Source organism: Vipera ursinii (assembly GCF_947247035.1).
Source record: "Vipera ursinii genome assembly, chromosome: 1".
Lineage (NCBI taxonomy): Eukaryota > Metazoa > Chordata > Lepidosauria > Squamata > Viperidae > Vipera > Vipera ursinii.
In genome coordinates this window covers 114,057,564-114,069,978 of record NC_139512.1, presented here as the reverse complement: position 1 = coordinate 114,069,978, position 12,415 = coordinate 114,057,564, and positions in this window count along the sequence as shown.

Sequence of the window (12,415 nt, the reverse complement as noted above, 5' to 3'; positions counted from 1 at the left end):
AATTGCAGTCAGAGGCAGGATTGTGGGTAGCAAATGACTGCAATAGTTGATAGCCCCTTGTAAAGAACATTGATCACCTATTCATCAGAGAGCTTGTTGTCTTCTTATTCTCAATGGAATCATGGGCAGCCTCTACCAAAATGTCTGTAATGCTGTATGGGTAATTTTGTGTTCTGTCTAAACCTAGGGCACAACTCCCTAATTTGAAGTATCTATAACGGCCACCCATGGCTGAAACAGAATTTCAGATTGACATTCTATTTGCCTGGCATTATAAGAGCAAGACAGGATAAAGCCATTTTGTTTGTTTATTCCCCAGGCTATCCCCATAATAATTAACTTTCATCATCAAAATTTTAATCCTATAACTGCAATTAGACTTGGAGGGACACCTTATTTGTGCTGTTCCTTCAGCTGTCAGGTTTGAGAAGAAGCTCAGGTGAAATCCTTGTTTGTGCATAGAGCTTTTTTGTTCCGGAAAAGCTTTGCTTCTATTCTTTGTACAGCAGGAAAGAGGGCCATGCATTACTCTGTTGCTTTCCTGGACTTTCTATTCCCTTAAAGGGGCACAGAAGCAAAATTGATATGACCTTGGCCACTGCAGATTTGCATGGATCTGGAACCGAAGAGGGAGGTAGCCACAGGACTTTTTCTTGCATGGGAGTGTGGCAGGTTCATTCTCCTGAGGTCCTTCGGGCTAGATTTGTATTAAATCTAAGCAATAAAAGCCAGTTAGAGAAGAGAGGGAAGGAAGGGCACACATTCTCAGGGAGATTGCTATAAAAGCAAGAGACCAAAGGTGTTGTGAGGTATATGGTTGTTTTAAAGAGAGTTGTAAATGAAATTGCAGTATCTGGTGAATGGAATCATGTTTCTCAGGCACCCTTGTTACATATTTTAGAAATCCTGCTTTTGCTGCTATGTCTGATCATGCACTTTTCTCTGTTTTCCTGCTTCTGAGGTTTCTTTGCTTCCCCTTTCTGATTTCTTTTCTTCCATAGCTCCATGCTTTCTTTCCCCACCCACCTTTTCAGAATATATTTCTTTGTCAGCTGTGTTCAGTTTTTCTCTGGACTGGCACTTTGCTCAGCCTCAGTTTCAATATCTGTGCTGGCACGACATGGTAGCCAGCATCAACAAAGTTAACATCTTTTTCTTGAATTCATTTTAGCCTTATAACGAACATTTATGCTATATTTTATCTTATAGTTTATTTTTCATTAATTGGTTGATTGCCACAAAATATTATTTTTGTTAACTCTTTGTTTCTATCTATCTATCTATCTATCTATCTATCTATCTATCTATCTATCTATCTATCTCTATCTATCTGTCCTTCATTCTCACTGTTGTTTTTTCTGACAGAAGGCTTTCTTTTCAGTCTTGTACAAAAATGATAGTGAGTGCAATTATCAACTTCAGCTTTTTTTTAATTGGTTGCCACCATTTACATGGCATGTTTTCGCACCCTTGTTAGGCTAACCATCTGATCACTGTGCTTTTTTGTGAGAAATCTCATACCATAGATGTGTAGTCACACACCTAAGTCATTCATGTGCAGCTTCTGCCTCATAGCCACATGGTGCTGTTATAATTGAACTACACAGTAGCAATTTTTGTTGGCTTCCATATCCATTTTTAGCATCAGTGTTTACTGCAGTAAGTGATGCCATGTGTTTGAAATATTGGTTCAATAGTTGAACTGTTGAACATTTTGTCAAAGCAGACAACAGATTTTGCATGACATAGGTTGCCACCCGAACTAGGTCAGTATTTACCAAAATGGTGTTTTCCTCTTCTAAGAGGTTCCGTACAGTAATTGTCTTTGTATTTATTACAGATAAGTCATTTCTCACTTTTAAGTGAATTTTCATCATGACTGTAACCAATTCTATAGTTGTGTATTAACCACAACAATTTGAAAACATTCAGATAATTAATGATAACCAGTATTTAAGAAACAGGACATCATAGACCAAAATGTTTTGCCTGGATTGGTTTTAATCTTCCATGAATGTTTCCTTTCTAGAATGTTATTTAGCATGCCAAAGGAATTGAGAAACATGCTGGCTACAAACTGGAGACAGTTCATTAACATGTGTCTTTCAGCATTAAGAAGAGTTCACATTTGGCAGAGTTCTGCTTGCTTGGCAAACACTGAAAAAGTAGTGGGTTGGTTAGCAACTGGAAAATGCAGTAGAGAAAGCAAATACTTAAGTCATGGAAAATTAAATTGGCAGGGTCCTGATAAAGAAATGTTGAGTATGCTGATGATATAATGTAATTATGAGGAATGGGTGGAATTGTGTCATCATCTCTGAAAAACACAACTAGGCCTGTCCCTGTCAGAGACAATGTGAGATCTCAGATGATAGATACTGGTAGGAGGAACAGCTGTTCCTCTGCCATTCCCTTTGTTGAAAAACATTTGTACAACTTGGCTTGTTCTGCATTCCTATGCTAGCTTGCTACGCTCAGGTGCTATTCAGTTACCAGTGTTAAAGTTGTATTCATCTGCTAAATGAATTCATACATCTTAACATTTGCCTTGAGTAGCTAAAAGTCTTGGGTTAGCATCAAACTGAGGTTTTATTGCACTTCAGGCAAATGCATTTTGTCATTAGGACAGGGAATTTTCAAGCCTTGACTGAGGTTAGAGAGTTGTCTTTGAAGCAACCAGCATCCTGCCGGAGTAGAGCAGATCACCTACTGTGCAATACACTACAAATTATACAATAATTATCCAACTGTAGCCCCAGTAAGGATTGAGGGGGGACACAGTCATCTCTAAGTAGGTTTTCTTATTTAAAGTGGCTATGACCCAGTGCTCTTTAGTAATACTAAAGAATTGGTTCTCTGCAGTTAGCTAGAAGTAGAATTAAATATTGTTCCTTATGGCAGTTACAGAAGATTGACTAGCAAAAACCCTTATGTGATACTTCCAATTAGATTCTGATTATCAAAGAATCATCTCTAACTTTAATTAGAAGCTTCCCAGGTGTAGCGTCAGCCTCTAATTGTGATCTGTTCATCACATCCTAAATATCCCTTAATTGCTTTTCCCAACAGGATGAGCTTTAAGCTATTGGGTTTTGGTTTCCTTGAAAAAATATCATAAATCATGCTACTTTTAAATTAAAAATTTAAAGAGAAAATAATTAAAAGAAAATGGTTTTCCTGATAGAAACAAGGGTTGACTAATGAACAGGAAACAATTAGGGGCTACAGCTACTAGAAGAGGCTTTCTTTAAAATAAAAAAAAATTATCTTGAAAGATGTTGTGGTGTTTTATTCATAGGAAAAAACAGTGATATTGTTATTGTCATTTTCTAAGTGATTTAAAATGTTACTACTTAGACCTGCAAAAGATAGGAAGACAACACAGAGAACATCGGACTGTAGTGGATTGGCAACAGCATCTGAGTTCACCGTTAAAAGAAAGTGGAAGAATATCAATTCTTTTAAATTTTACACGTAGTTTCTTTTATATATTTTTTATTGTACACCACCCTGATTCTCTTTGAGGGAGATGAGCAGTTCTTAAATATGATAAAGAAATGAATGAATGAATAAATAAATAATTCTTCAAATAGCTTAGTTGGGGACATAATACACAGTTACAAAAACAAAACCTTACAATTATGAACTCCATTCACTCATATTTTCCTGATTGTTAAAAAATGAGCTAGAATTTACTAATTTCTGCCTTAGATTTTAATTCAAAACTGACAAATGTTCAGGGAAAAGGTGATCTGGGTTAAAGGTAAATTCATCTAGAATATTTGAGTGCACTTACTGTTTCACTTTGATAAAAGTGAAAAGAGGTTATCTTTAAACAACCCCAACACTTACTAATTTGGGTTATTAATCTTTTTGGTGGGAAATACACATTTATCAGAAGAAATTTTAGTTAAATAATTAGGCTAGAGAACGCGATCACTGGCTGTGACATCTGAAATCAGAAACTATTGAATGTGCAAATTGATCACATTACTTGTTACATGTATAACTTACAATTGACATGCACATCTATATCTTTTTCATATGTAGTAGTTCTATATCAGATATCCTATGCCTTTGCTGTATGCTATATGTGTACACCAGTGTTTCTCAACGCTGGCTGGTAAATTCTGGAAGTTGAAGTTCACACATTTTGCAATTGCTGAGGTTGAGAAACACTGATCTACATTCCTCTGAGCTGCTAAGCAGATAACAAAGAATGATGCAAGGTTAGTCTGGCATGATTTGTCTTTGACAAACCCATGCTGGTTTCTGTTAACTGTAGCATTTCTATTCAAGTGCTGAAAAAAATGCTGCTTAATATACTGTAATCTGAGGACCTTATCCAATAGGGATGTCTAACAGATCTATAGCTTCCCATACCTTCCTCATTTCCCTTCTGGGAAAAGGGTGACATTTGATCCCCTCCAGTGTTCTGGGAACCCATTAATTCTCCACGTCTTCTGAAACGTTATCTAGGATGGTTCTGCAGTTACCTGTGCTAATTCAGACTCTAGATTGTAATCCATCTAGCTCTAGAGACTTAAATTCATTTCAGTTGTTCCCTACGCTCTCGTTTATTCTATATTTTCTTATTCCCTTACTGATAACAATAACCAGCTAGGGTTCCATTTTCTTTTTGAAGGAAGGCAGTTAAGAAATGTTGCCTTCTCACAGTCACCACTTTGTCACAATGAACTTACAGGTGCAGCTAAAAATCTCTGTACCCCTCCGCCGTTCGGAGAATGCCGTCTGGTGGCTCCCAGAGGGAGGGCGTTCTCTGTGAGCGCGCCTGACCTATGGAACCGTTTACCGGTTGAGCTCCGGATGGCTCCTGACCTTCGCTCCTTCCGACACGACCTAAAAACATATCTGTTTAAGCAATCTGGTCTGGTCTGACGGGTTCTCTTTTAATTATTGTTTTAAGATAACTATTTGTGCATTCTGTTATTTATGTTCACTGTTCACCGCCCTGAGTCCTTAGGGAGAAGGGCGGTATACAAATCAAATAAATAAAAAAAAATTTTTCCTAGAGAAGCCCAATTTGCTTTGAAATAAGTTGCAAGTGACACAAGTTAATGGCATCTGCCATTCTTTATTACATAGTTCAGACGTGTCAAACACAAGGCCCGGGGGCCGGATCCGGCCCGTGAAGTGGTTTCATGCAGCCCGCGAAGCCATCCTGGAAACAGTGAGGGAACAGCCCCCACTGCCTTGGCCCTGGCCCAGAGACCCTCCTTCTGCCAGAGACCCTCAGATCTGTCCCACTCCTGCCCAGGCCCCCATAGGCACCCTTGATGCAAACGATGTAGAGCTGGCCACGCCCACCCAGTAGGCCATATGCACTCTAGCCACGCCCACCCAGTAGGCCACGCCCACCCAGGCCACACCCACCCGGCCCCCTGAGGGCAACCGCAATGCTGATGCGGCCCTCAATGAAATTGAGTTTGACACCCCTGACATAGTTCACAGGGCATACACTTTCTTTTGATGTATGGCTTGACATATTCCTGTAATTAACAAAACAAATGAAAATGGCACATGCTTAGGATCTAATTCAAAAATTAGTGGCACTTATGTTGAAACTAATATAAGTTGGCAATTATATAACAATCTCCCATGCGTTTCAAATGCAGCTAATTTAAATGGCTCTGGTCCAGTGAAATCTATATAAATACAGTGTTTTGAACATCTGAGACAGCTTTATCAATGTGTTTTGAATGACAACAAAATTGCTATAAGAGTAAGCTCATTGCCTTTGCAATCTGTCACAACCATTCTTTAGCAGAAATTTGATAGAGCATGCCTATGCACATTATTTTAGATTCAGATAATATTGTTTTATATTCTTTATAAAATATGTGACTTGTGACTATTCTCGGATGAATAGTGCAGGAATAACTATGACCAAAAGGACTGTTCTGACCGAGCAGGACAACTCCATCTTTTGAAGGAATAGAATATTTAGGAAGAAGATGCATTTATGCATTGCTTCTTTGGGCACCTTGTCATACAGGAATAGATTTTTGCAAATGTATTTGTAAATATGAAACACATATTTAAAATTTATCCTGTAACCTCCAACACTGCCTGAGGTTTCCTGGTCACTGAAGCCAGTTTAATTATATCAAAGTTTCAGGAACTACAGAATTCACAGGATTTTGCAATTACTTCTTCAGCATACCTAATATTCAAATCAATAGTGAAGGTCACAAACTAGGTTGACCAGTTCTGAGAGGTAAAAATCCAGATGACTAACTACTATAGATGCAGAATATTTTTATTTTTATTGCCTTCTAGTGGTTATCTGGATTTTTTTGCAACCAAGATTTGATAGCCCTATTCTCAGCTACCTATTCTTCAGTGGAAAAATGAAAAAGCAGCGCTTCCCAGATTTCATTAAAAGATGTTCTATCTTTTATCCAATAAGTGGGCATGCTTTCCTCCAGTCTTACATAACAAGTGATTCTTATAATTATGCTTACAGTGTTTCTATGTTTAGGTGCCAGCATTTCCTTTGCAATATTTGAGATTATGATGTCAAGTATTCGAGGGAGGCAACCCACCAGGATTTCTGGAAAGATATTTATTGCTAGTACGGTACAGTAACAGAAAACCTGCCAAAGCAATTCTCCAGCTTGATTTATACTTGGTATAATTAAGGAGTGAGCCTCTCACATTCTCTTCCCCTGGACCCTGGAATTATTTCTGCAACAGCCCTGCTTCCTCCAATAATAGTAGTGCTCTCTTCTTGCTCTTCCCAGGTCTGTTAGACATTCCATCACAGGTGAGGATCCTGAAGGAGATCTTGTCTCTCCTATCAAAGTAATGTTGTTCTGGCAGCAGAGAATGTCTCTACTCATGAGATGTCAGAACTGCGTTTGATGCTAATGTGATTTAAATATGGTGCAGCTCAAATACAATATCAGCCCAGTAAAGATCTGTCTTGGAATTTCAATAGATCTCATTCCAACGCAGTTCATTATTATTGTTATTCAGCTTCTCAATATCTCTGTTTCTGAATATTATCCTTTTTTTAAAATTGTGTTTTCTGCTTTCCAGGTTGACCCTTGTTTCTTAGAGGGAAAGGTCCTTCTTTTATTAGATCTGTTAAAGGCTGGTTTGTCCTTTTTGCACTTATCCTTGTGGTTTGATATGAATAGGATTTGCTTTGTGGCTTCAGTAGAATCCTGATACTAGCCAGCCTTTTTACCCACACAGTTGTAGCTCTGTGGTAGGTAATACTTTATTACAATCTGTGATCAGCTAACAGAATATGTGCTATCTAATTTTTAATCAAATCAGAGAAAGAATGTAGTGTTAATATTTTTAACAGCACTTTGGAAAAAAAGTAGCTATTAAACAGTGCCTAATGGTGTTACTGGAGATTTATATACCAGTCTGAAAAAGAAGTAAGTAACTGGTCCATCGCATGTGTTTTTAAAAAAAGATATATAAATTGAGCATGCATCCTTATAAAATTGACATCTCGAAAATAAATGTCCCACTCACTGTTCTACTAATTTCACATCGCCATACTTGTTTTGAAGGGTTGGGTTAAAAATTGCCCTTCAGAAGTTTTGAGGATAAGATATAGAACCAAGATAGACAGAAACTTTTTTTTACAACGTTGGAAAACTAGCTATCAGATATTACAACACTTCTAATATTTCCTGTTTTGAAAATGGAAAGAGTTATGCCCAATTTTTTTCTGGAGATTTATTTATTTATTTTTATTTTTATTACATTTATATCCCGCCCTTCTCCGAAGACTCAGGGCGGCTTACAAGCTTAGCAGTAGCCTTCATTCTATGTATATGCCTGCTTGTTAGGGCTTTCACACACACCCCAAGCGGCATTATTACAAAGTCAGCTTATTGCCCCCAACAATCTCAATGCCAGATACCTCTTTTCTGATAGCAGTTTAGATTGTCATTCAATCAAGAACTAAATAAAAAACCCACAGTTACACCTAATTTCTTCAGGAGATTTTTTCTGGGAAGATTTCAATTCATCAAGAAATATTAAAGGACACCATGGATCCGAAGAAAAACACACCTTGATAGAAACGAGCCTAATTCCAGATTAAGGGAGACATTTGGAAGATGCTGGGGCATCCTAAATGCAGTTCATAAAAAATCTGACTTCAGTGGCCAACAGGCTTCATAGTTACAGATTTGAGACCCATATAACATTTGAACCAATACCAATGTCATTACAAATGGTCCTTGCTAAATGCCTCGTTAAGCAACCAAAATTAGGATTGTGTAAGAATACTAGTATTGTATAGTATTGTGTAGTGAGTTCTTTAGAGGCAGAAAGCAAGACGAGAGGTTTCAAACAGGAAGATTTCTTTATTGAGGCAAACAGGAACAGAACTGAATCAGAGGCTTCTGCGCAGCTACTTATACAGTTGGCCACTAGGCGGTGGCCAATAGGTTTAAAGGAACCCATTCCCGCCCCAAATCATCCAATGATCTTCTTGGAGACTGCATGTCTGGCTAGTCAGCGACTGTTACACAGACACCTCAATTGAGCAACCTTAAGCAGCATTCAAAAGACACGTGAAAGCAGTTCAAGTAAAATCCCAATACATTACACCTAGCTTTGTGATTAATCCTTGCATTATGACCATCGTAGCATCGGTGGTCACATCATTGCCATTTGGCGCTTTGTGATTGGCACATATTTATAACCATTAAAGTCTAAGTCACGGTCACATGATGTTTCATTTAATGACTTAATGGGAAGTAATATCAAAAATCTATCATGGTCACATGATTTTCTGCATTGTGACTGTGGTGCTTAGTGACTGTGGTGCTGCTAGTCCCAGTTATGGTTACTATATGAGGATTACCTGTAATATCTAAAGATCACTCTTAGTATGAAAGAAGCTGAGGCTAGGCCTGGTGCTATTTCTATTTCAGATTTTTATTGATGTACTCTAACTGCCCAAGGCATAGTAAGTGATCCTGACATATTTCAAGGTCTTGACCTACTCTGTATTATATATATTACTCTACCATTTATGTCTGTGACTCAGAAGTCTGAAAAGAAATAACTTTCATTTTTTAGGATTTATGGCTACTCTTGCCTCAACATGATAAAAGATAAAAGGATGAGAAACATTGGGGAAAAAGTGCCATATTACCAACATTTAGAAGCCGGTCTATAGTTAGTGGCCAACCTAAAGTTGAACCTTGTAAATCATCAAATTAATGAAGATGTTACACAAGTGGAGATGCACAATGAAAACTGCCTCGACCCCTGTTGAGTTGGAATCTGATCAGTTGCATTGCTTGGAGCCTTGGACTGTTAAGCCTGACCTGTAAAAATGTGGTGTTATGGGAGCAATCACAATAAATGACATATCACTCCAGCGTCTCCCATAGTCTTTCTGTAAGTAAAGCCAAATGTCATTGCAAACCTAAAACACTACATGCCATAAAGGCCTCTTTGTAAGATATTCCCAGCACTGAATTCATACAAAGGTTCAATTGTATCAATTTTGCTCCATGTTCACAAGTTCATGAACCTGGGGTAATATCCATTACATACTGTATTTACATATCCAGTGATAGATTCAGCTTTGTGCTAGCAAGCTTGATTTTATACAATGATATTTAGGCCTGAAAAAAAAAGATACAGCATCTTGATGATAAAAAATAAATAAATAAAGGACAAACGTAAATTTCTTGTCTGCAATGATTTCCCATTTCTCAACACAAAGAGAAAGATGGAAAAACTGCAAAACTGGTTCTATAACTTTAAAGATCCTCCTTGCTGGAATTACAGCTAAGCAGTGCTAGAACTTCAAAATACTAGCAGCAAAAAAGGTATCAGAAAGAGATCTGGAAACAAAAAGCATATTAGGGAACTGATAGAAATAACATCAGGATGGTTTGGGGCTGCCTTGCGTTCTACATGAGCTAAACATTGCAGTGCTTGTGATCATCTTAAGAAATATTTTTCAGACTCTTTTCTTGATGAATTGTTTTGTGGAATGATCTATTTTTGAAGAAATAACGATAATTCTTATTTACCGTTTTATTTTTACATCCTAGTTTGTGCAGTATCTGACTGAGCCGCATTACACTGGGAGACAAGCTGTTCCACGGATTAATTGTTCTCAGTAACAGGAAATCTCTCCTTTTTCCAGCGTGAATCTCCCTCTGAGGAGCTTCCCCCTATTGCTTCTTGTCCTGCCCTCAGGTGCTATGGAGAATAAATTTACATAAGGAAGAGTATAGTGGGAACACGAATAAGTGTGGGAAACAATGTTGTTGTTGTTGGCTATACCTTTACAGAATTGTAGCTTGTTGTTAGCTGCGAAGTCGTGTCCGACTCATTGCGACCCCTAGAGGACAACGTTCCTCCAGGCCTTCCTGTCCTCTACCATCTTCTGGAGTCCATTTAAGCTCACGCCTACTGCTTCAGTGACTCCATCCAGCCACCTCATTCTCTGTCGTCCCCTTCTTCTAGTGCCCTCAATCTTTCCCTAAGCTTAGGCTACATTAACTGCAGTGACTAGAGATAGCAACGGCTTCATACAGTGAAATGTGATGACCCAGCTTTGAAACTCATGCCATAGTTAATTCCACCCAGGTATTCATTTTTAAAAATATTATATCAAGGCTTTTAAACATAAGCTACTATACATAATAATCCTATTCACTAAGAAAGCCCAGTAAAGATGCAAAGAGATGATAGTTACGTTATTGAATCCTTTAGATTGGTACAATTACTATTTGTTTATATTTTCTACTGATATCTGAAGTATCGATGCATGCAGCATTGGAATGCATATTGAAATCCTTGACCAGTTTTTCTTTGGATAGGTACTATTAGTTTTCCATTCACCAATCATATTAAATATAATGAAAAACATAGCAAATAGGTTACTGTTAAAAGTCACTTGTGATTTAGCGGCATCTGATTGTCATTGTCCAGGCTGATATTCAAGGTAGGCCAAGTTAGGAAACTCTGCAAGAACTATTGCCACTCTACTTTATTGTTGTGTGGTATAATAACATAATCTTAAAAGCCTGTCAGAATGTCCCTCTGTTTTCTTTTCTACCCAAAAGAGCCAAGGCTGTGTTATCTGGAGTATTTTTCTCATCCTCCCCCTTTTTTTTTCAGGGCTAAGTTGACATTTACTTAATGGTTGTTGCATTCCTTTTTCAAGCCTTTCTCCATACTCTTCTGCATCTAGGAAGCCTAGCGAGGTAGGATCTAGATAGCATGAGGATGGGAGTCCTCCAGGGAATACCAAGGCTGTAGGCCAACCATGAAGTCAAAAAGCAACTCAGAAGAAGGCAATTGCATTTTTTTTCCTATTGCCAAGAAAACTGCTTGGTCAGCTCCACTAAGTTGCCAAAAACTGAATGCAATGTGGAGGACATGCCATTTTATTTTGTCCTCTCCAGAGCACATTAAGTTCAAGTAGGTATTCTACCTACACTTCTATCATTTCCTTTCTGTGCTTTATGATGGTCCCCTATCCTGCCAGAACAGATGAAACGTCTTGGATGAGAAGCGAAATGTCTTCTTCAGGAAAAAAAGCAGCCCCGTTGTCTTTTGGAAAAGCACCTTTAAGACAAAAATGGTGGATGCTTTCCATTTTTTTTGAGGCAGTTTTCCCTAGCTTGATAATCAGTTGTTCAGCAGGTATAGTTTGACACAGTATTTAGGATTCTCTTGAGGGGGGAGGACTTAAAACAAGCAGGCTATATAATTGATATGTGGGTCGAGAATAGAAATGGGTGGCTGCACCTTAACCCAGTTATCACCTTTTCAATCTCAAAGCTTGCCTGGGAGAAGAGGCTACCTCAACAACAGCCAAGCGATCTGGCTCTTTTCCTCATGCAGTAGCCTCATCTCATCAATCAGTCCTTGTTTAGCGACCGCTAAAGTGATCTCTAGGGATAGGCTCATCCCTCACCCTCCAGTCACCTGGCTGCACTGCAGACAGAATGAGTCAGCAAATACAGCAGATTGTTCTGATTTCTAAGCCGCCACTCCTTGCTGTTGTGTAAGTGGAAAACATTGATACAGCTAACCATGACTTAAGGTTGTCAAGCTTCATGGGCTGAGAACGAGTTGAAGACAGATCCTTGGGACAGAGCAAATAAAAACAGATTTCCAGGAAAAGTTTGTATTGCAATGCAATACAAGTAAGGGAAGGCCGTTAACTTTGCCTGCTTTTTATCACTGCCCAGTGACCTGGACAGGTGGTCCTTGACTTACAGCCATTCATTTAGTGACCATTTATAGAGTTACAAAGGCAGTGACGAAAGTGACTTACAACTGGTTCTTGTATTTACAACCAGTGCAGTATCCCTGTGGTCATGTGATCAAAATTCATGTGCTTGGCAACCAGCATCTATTTATGAAGGTTGCAGTGTCCTCCGGGTCA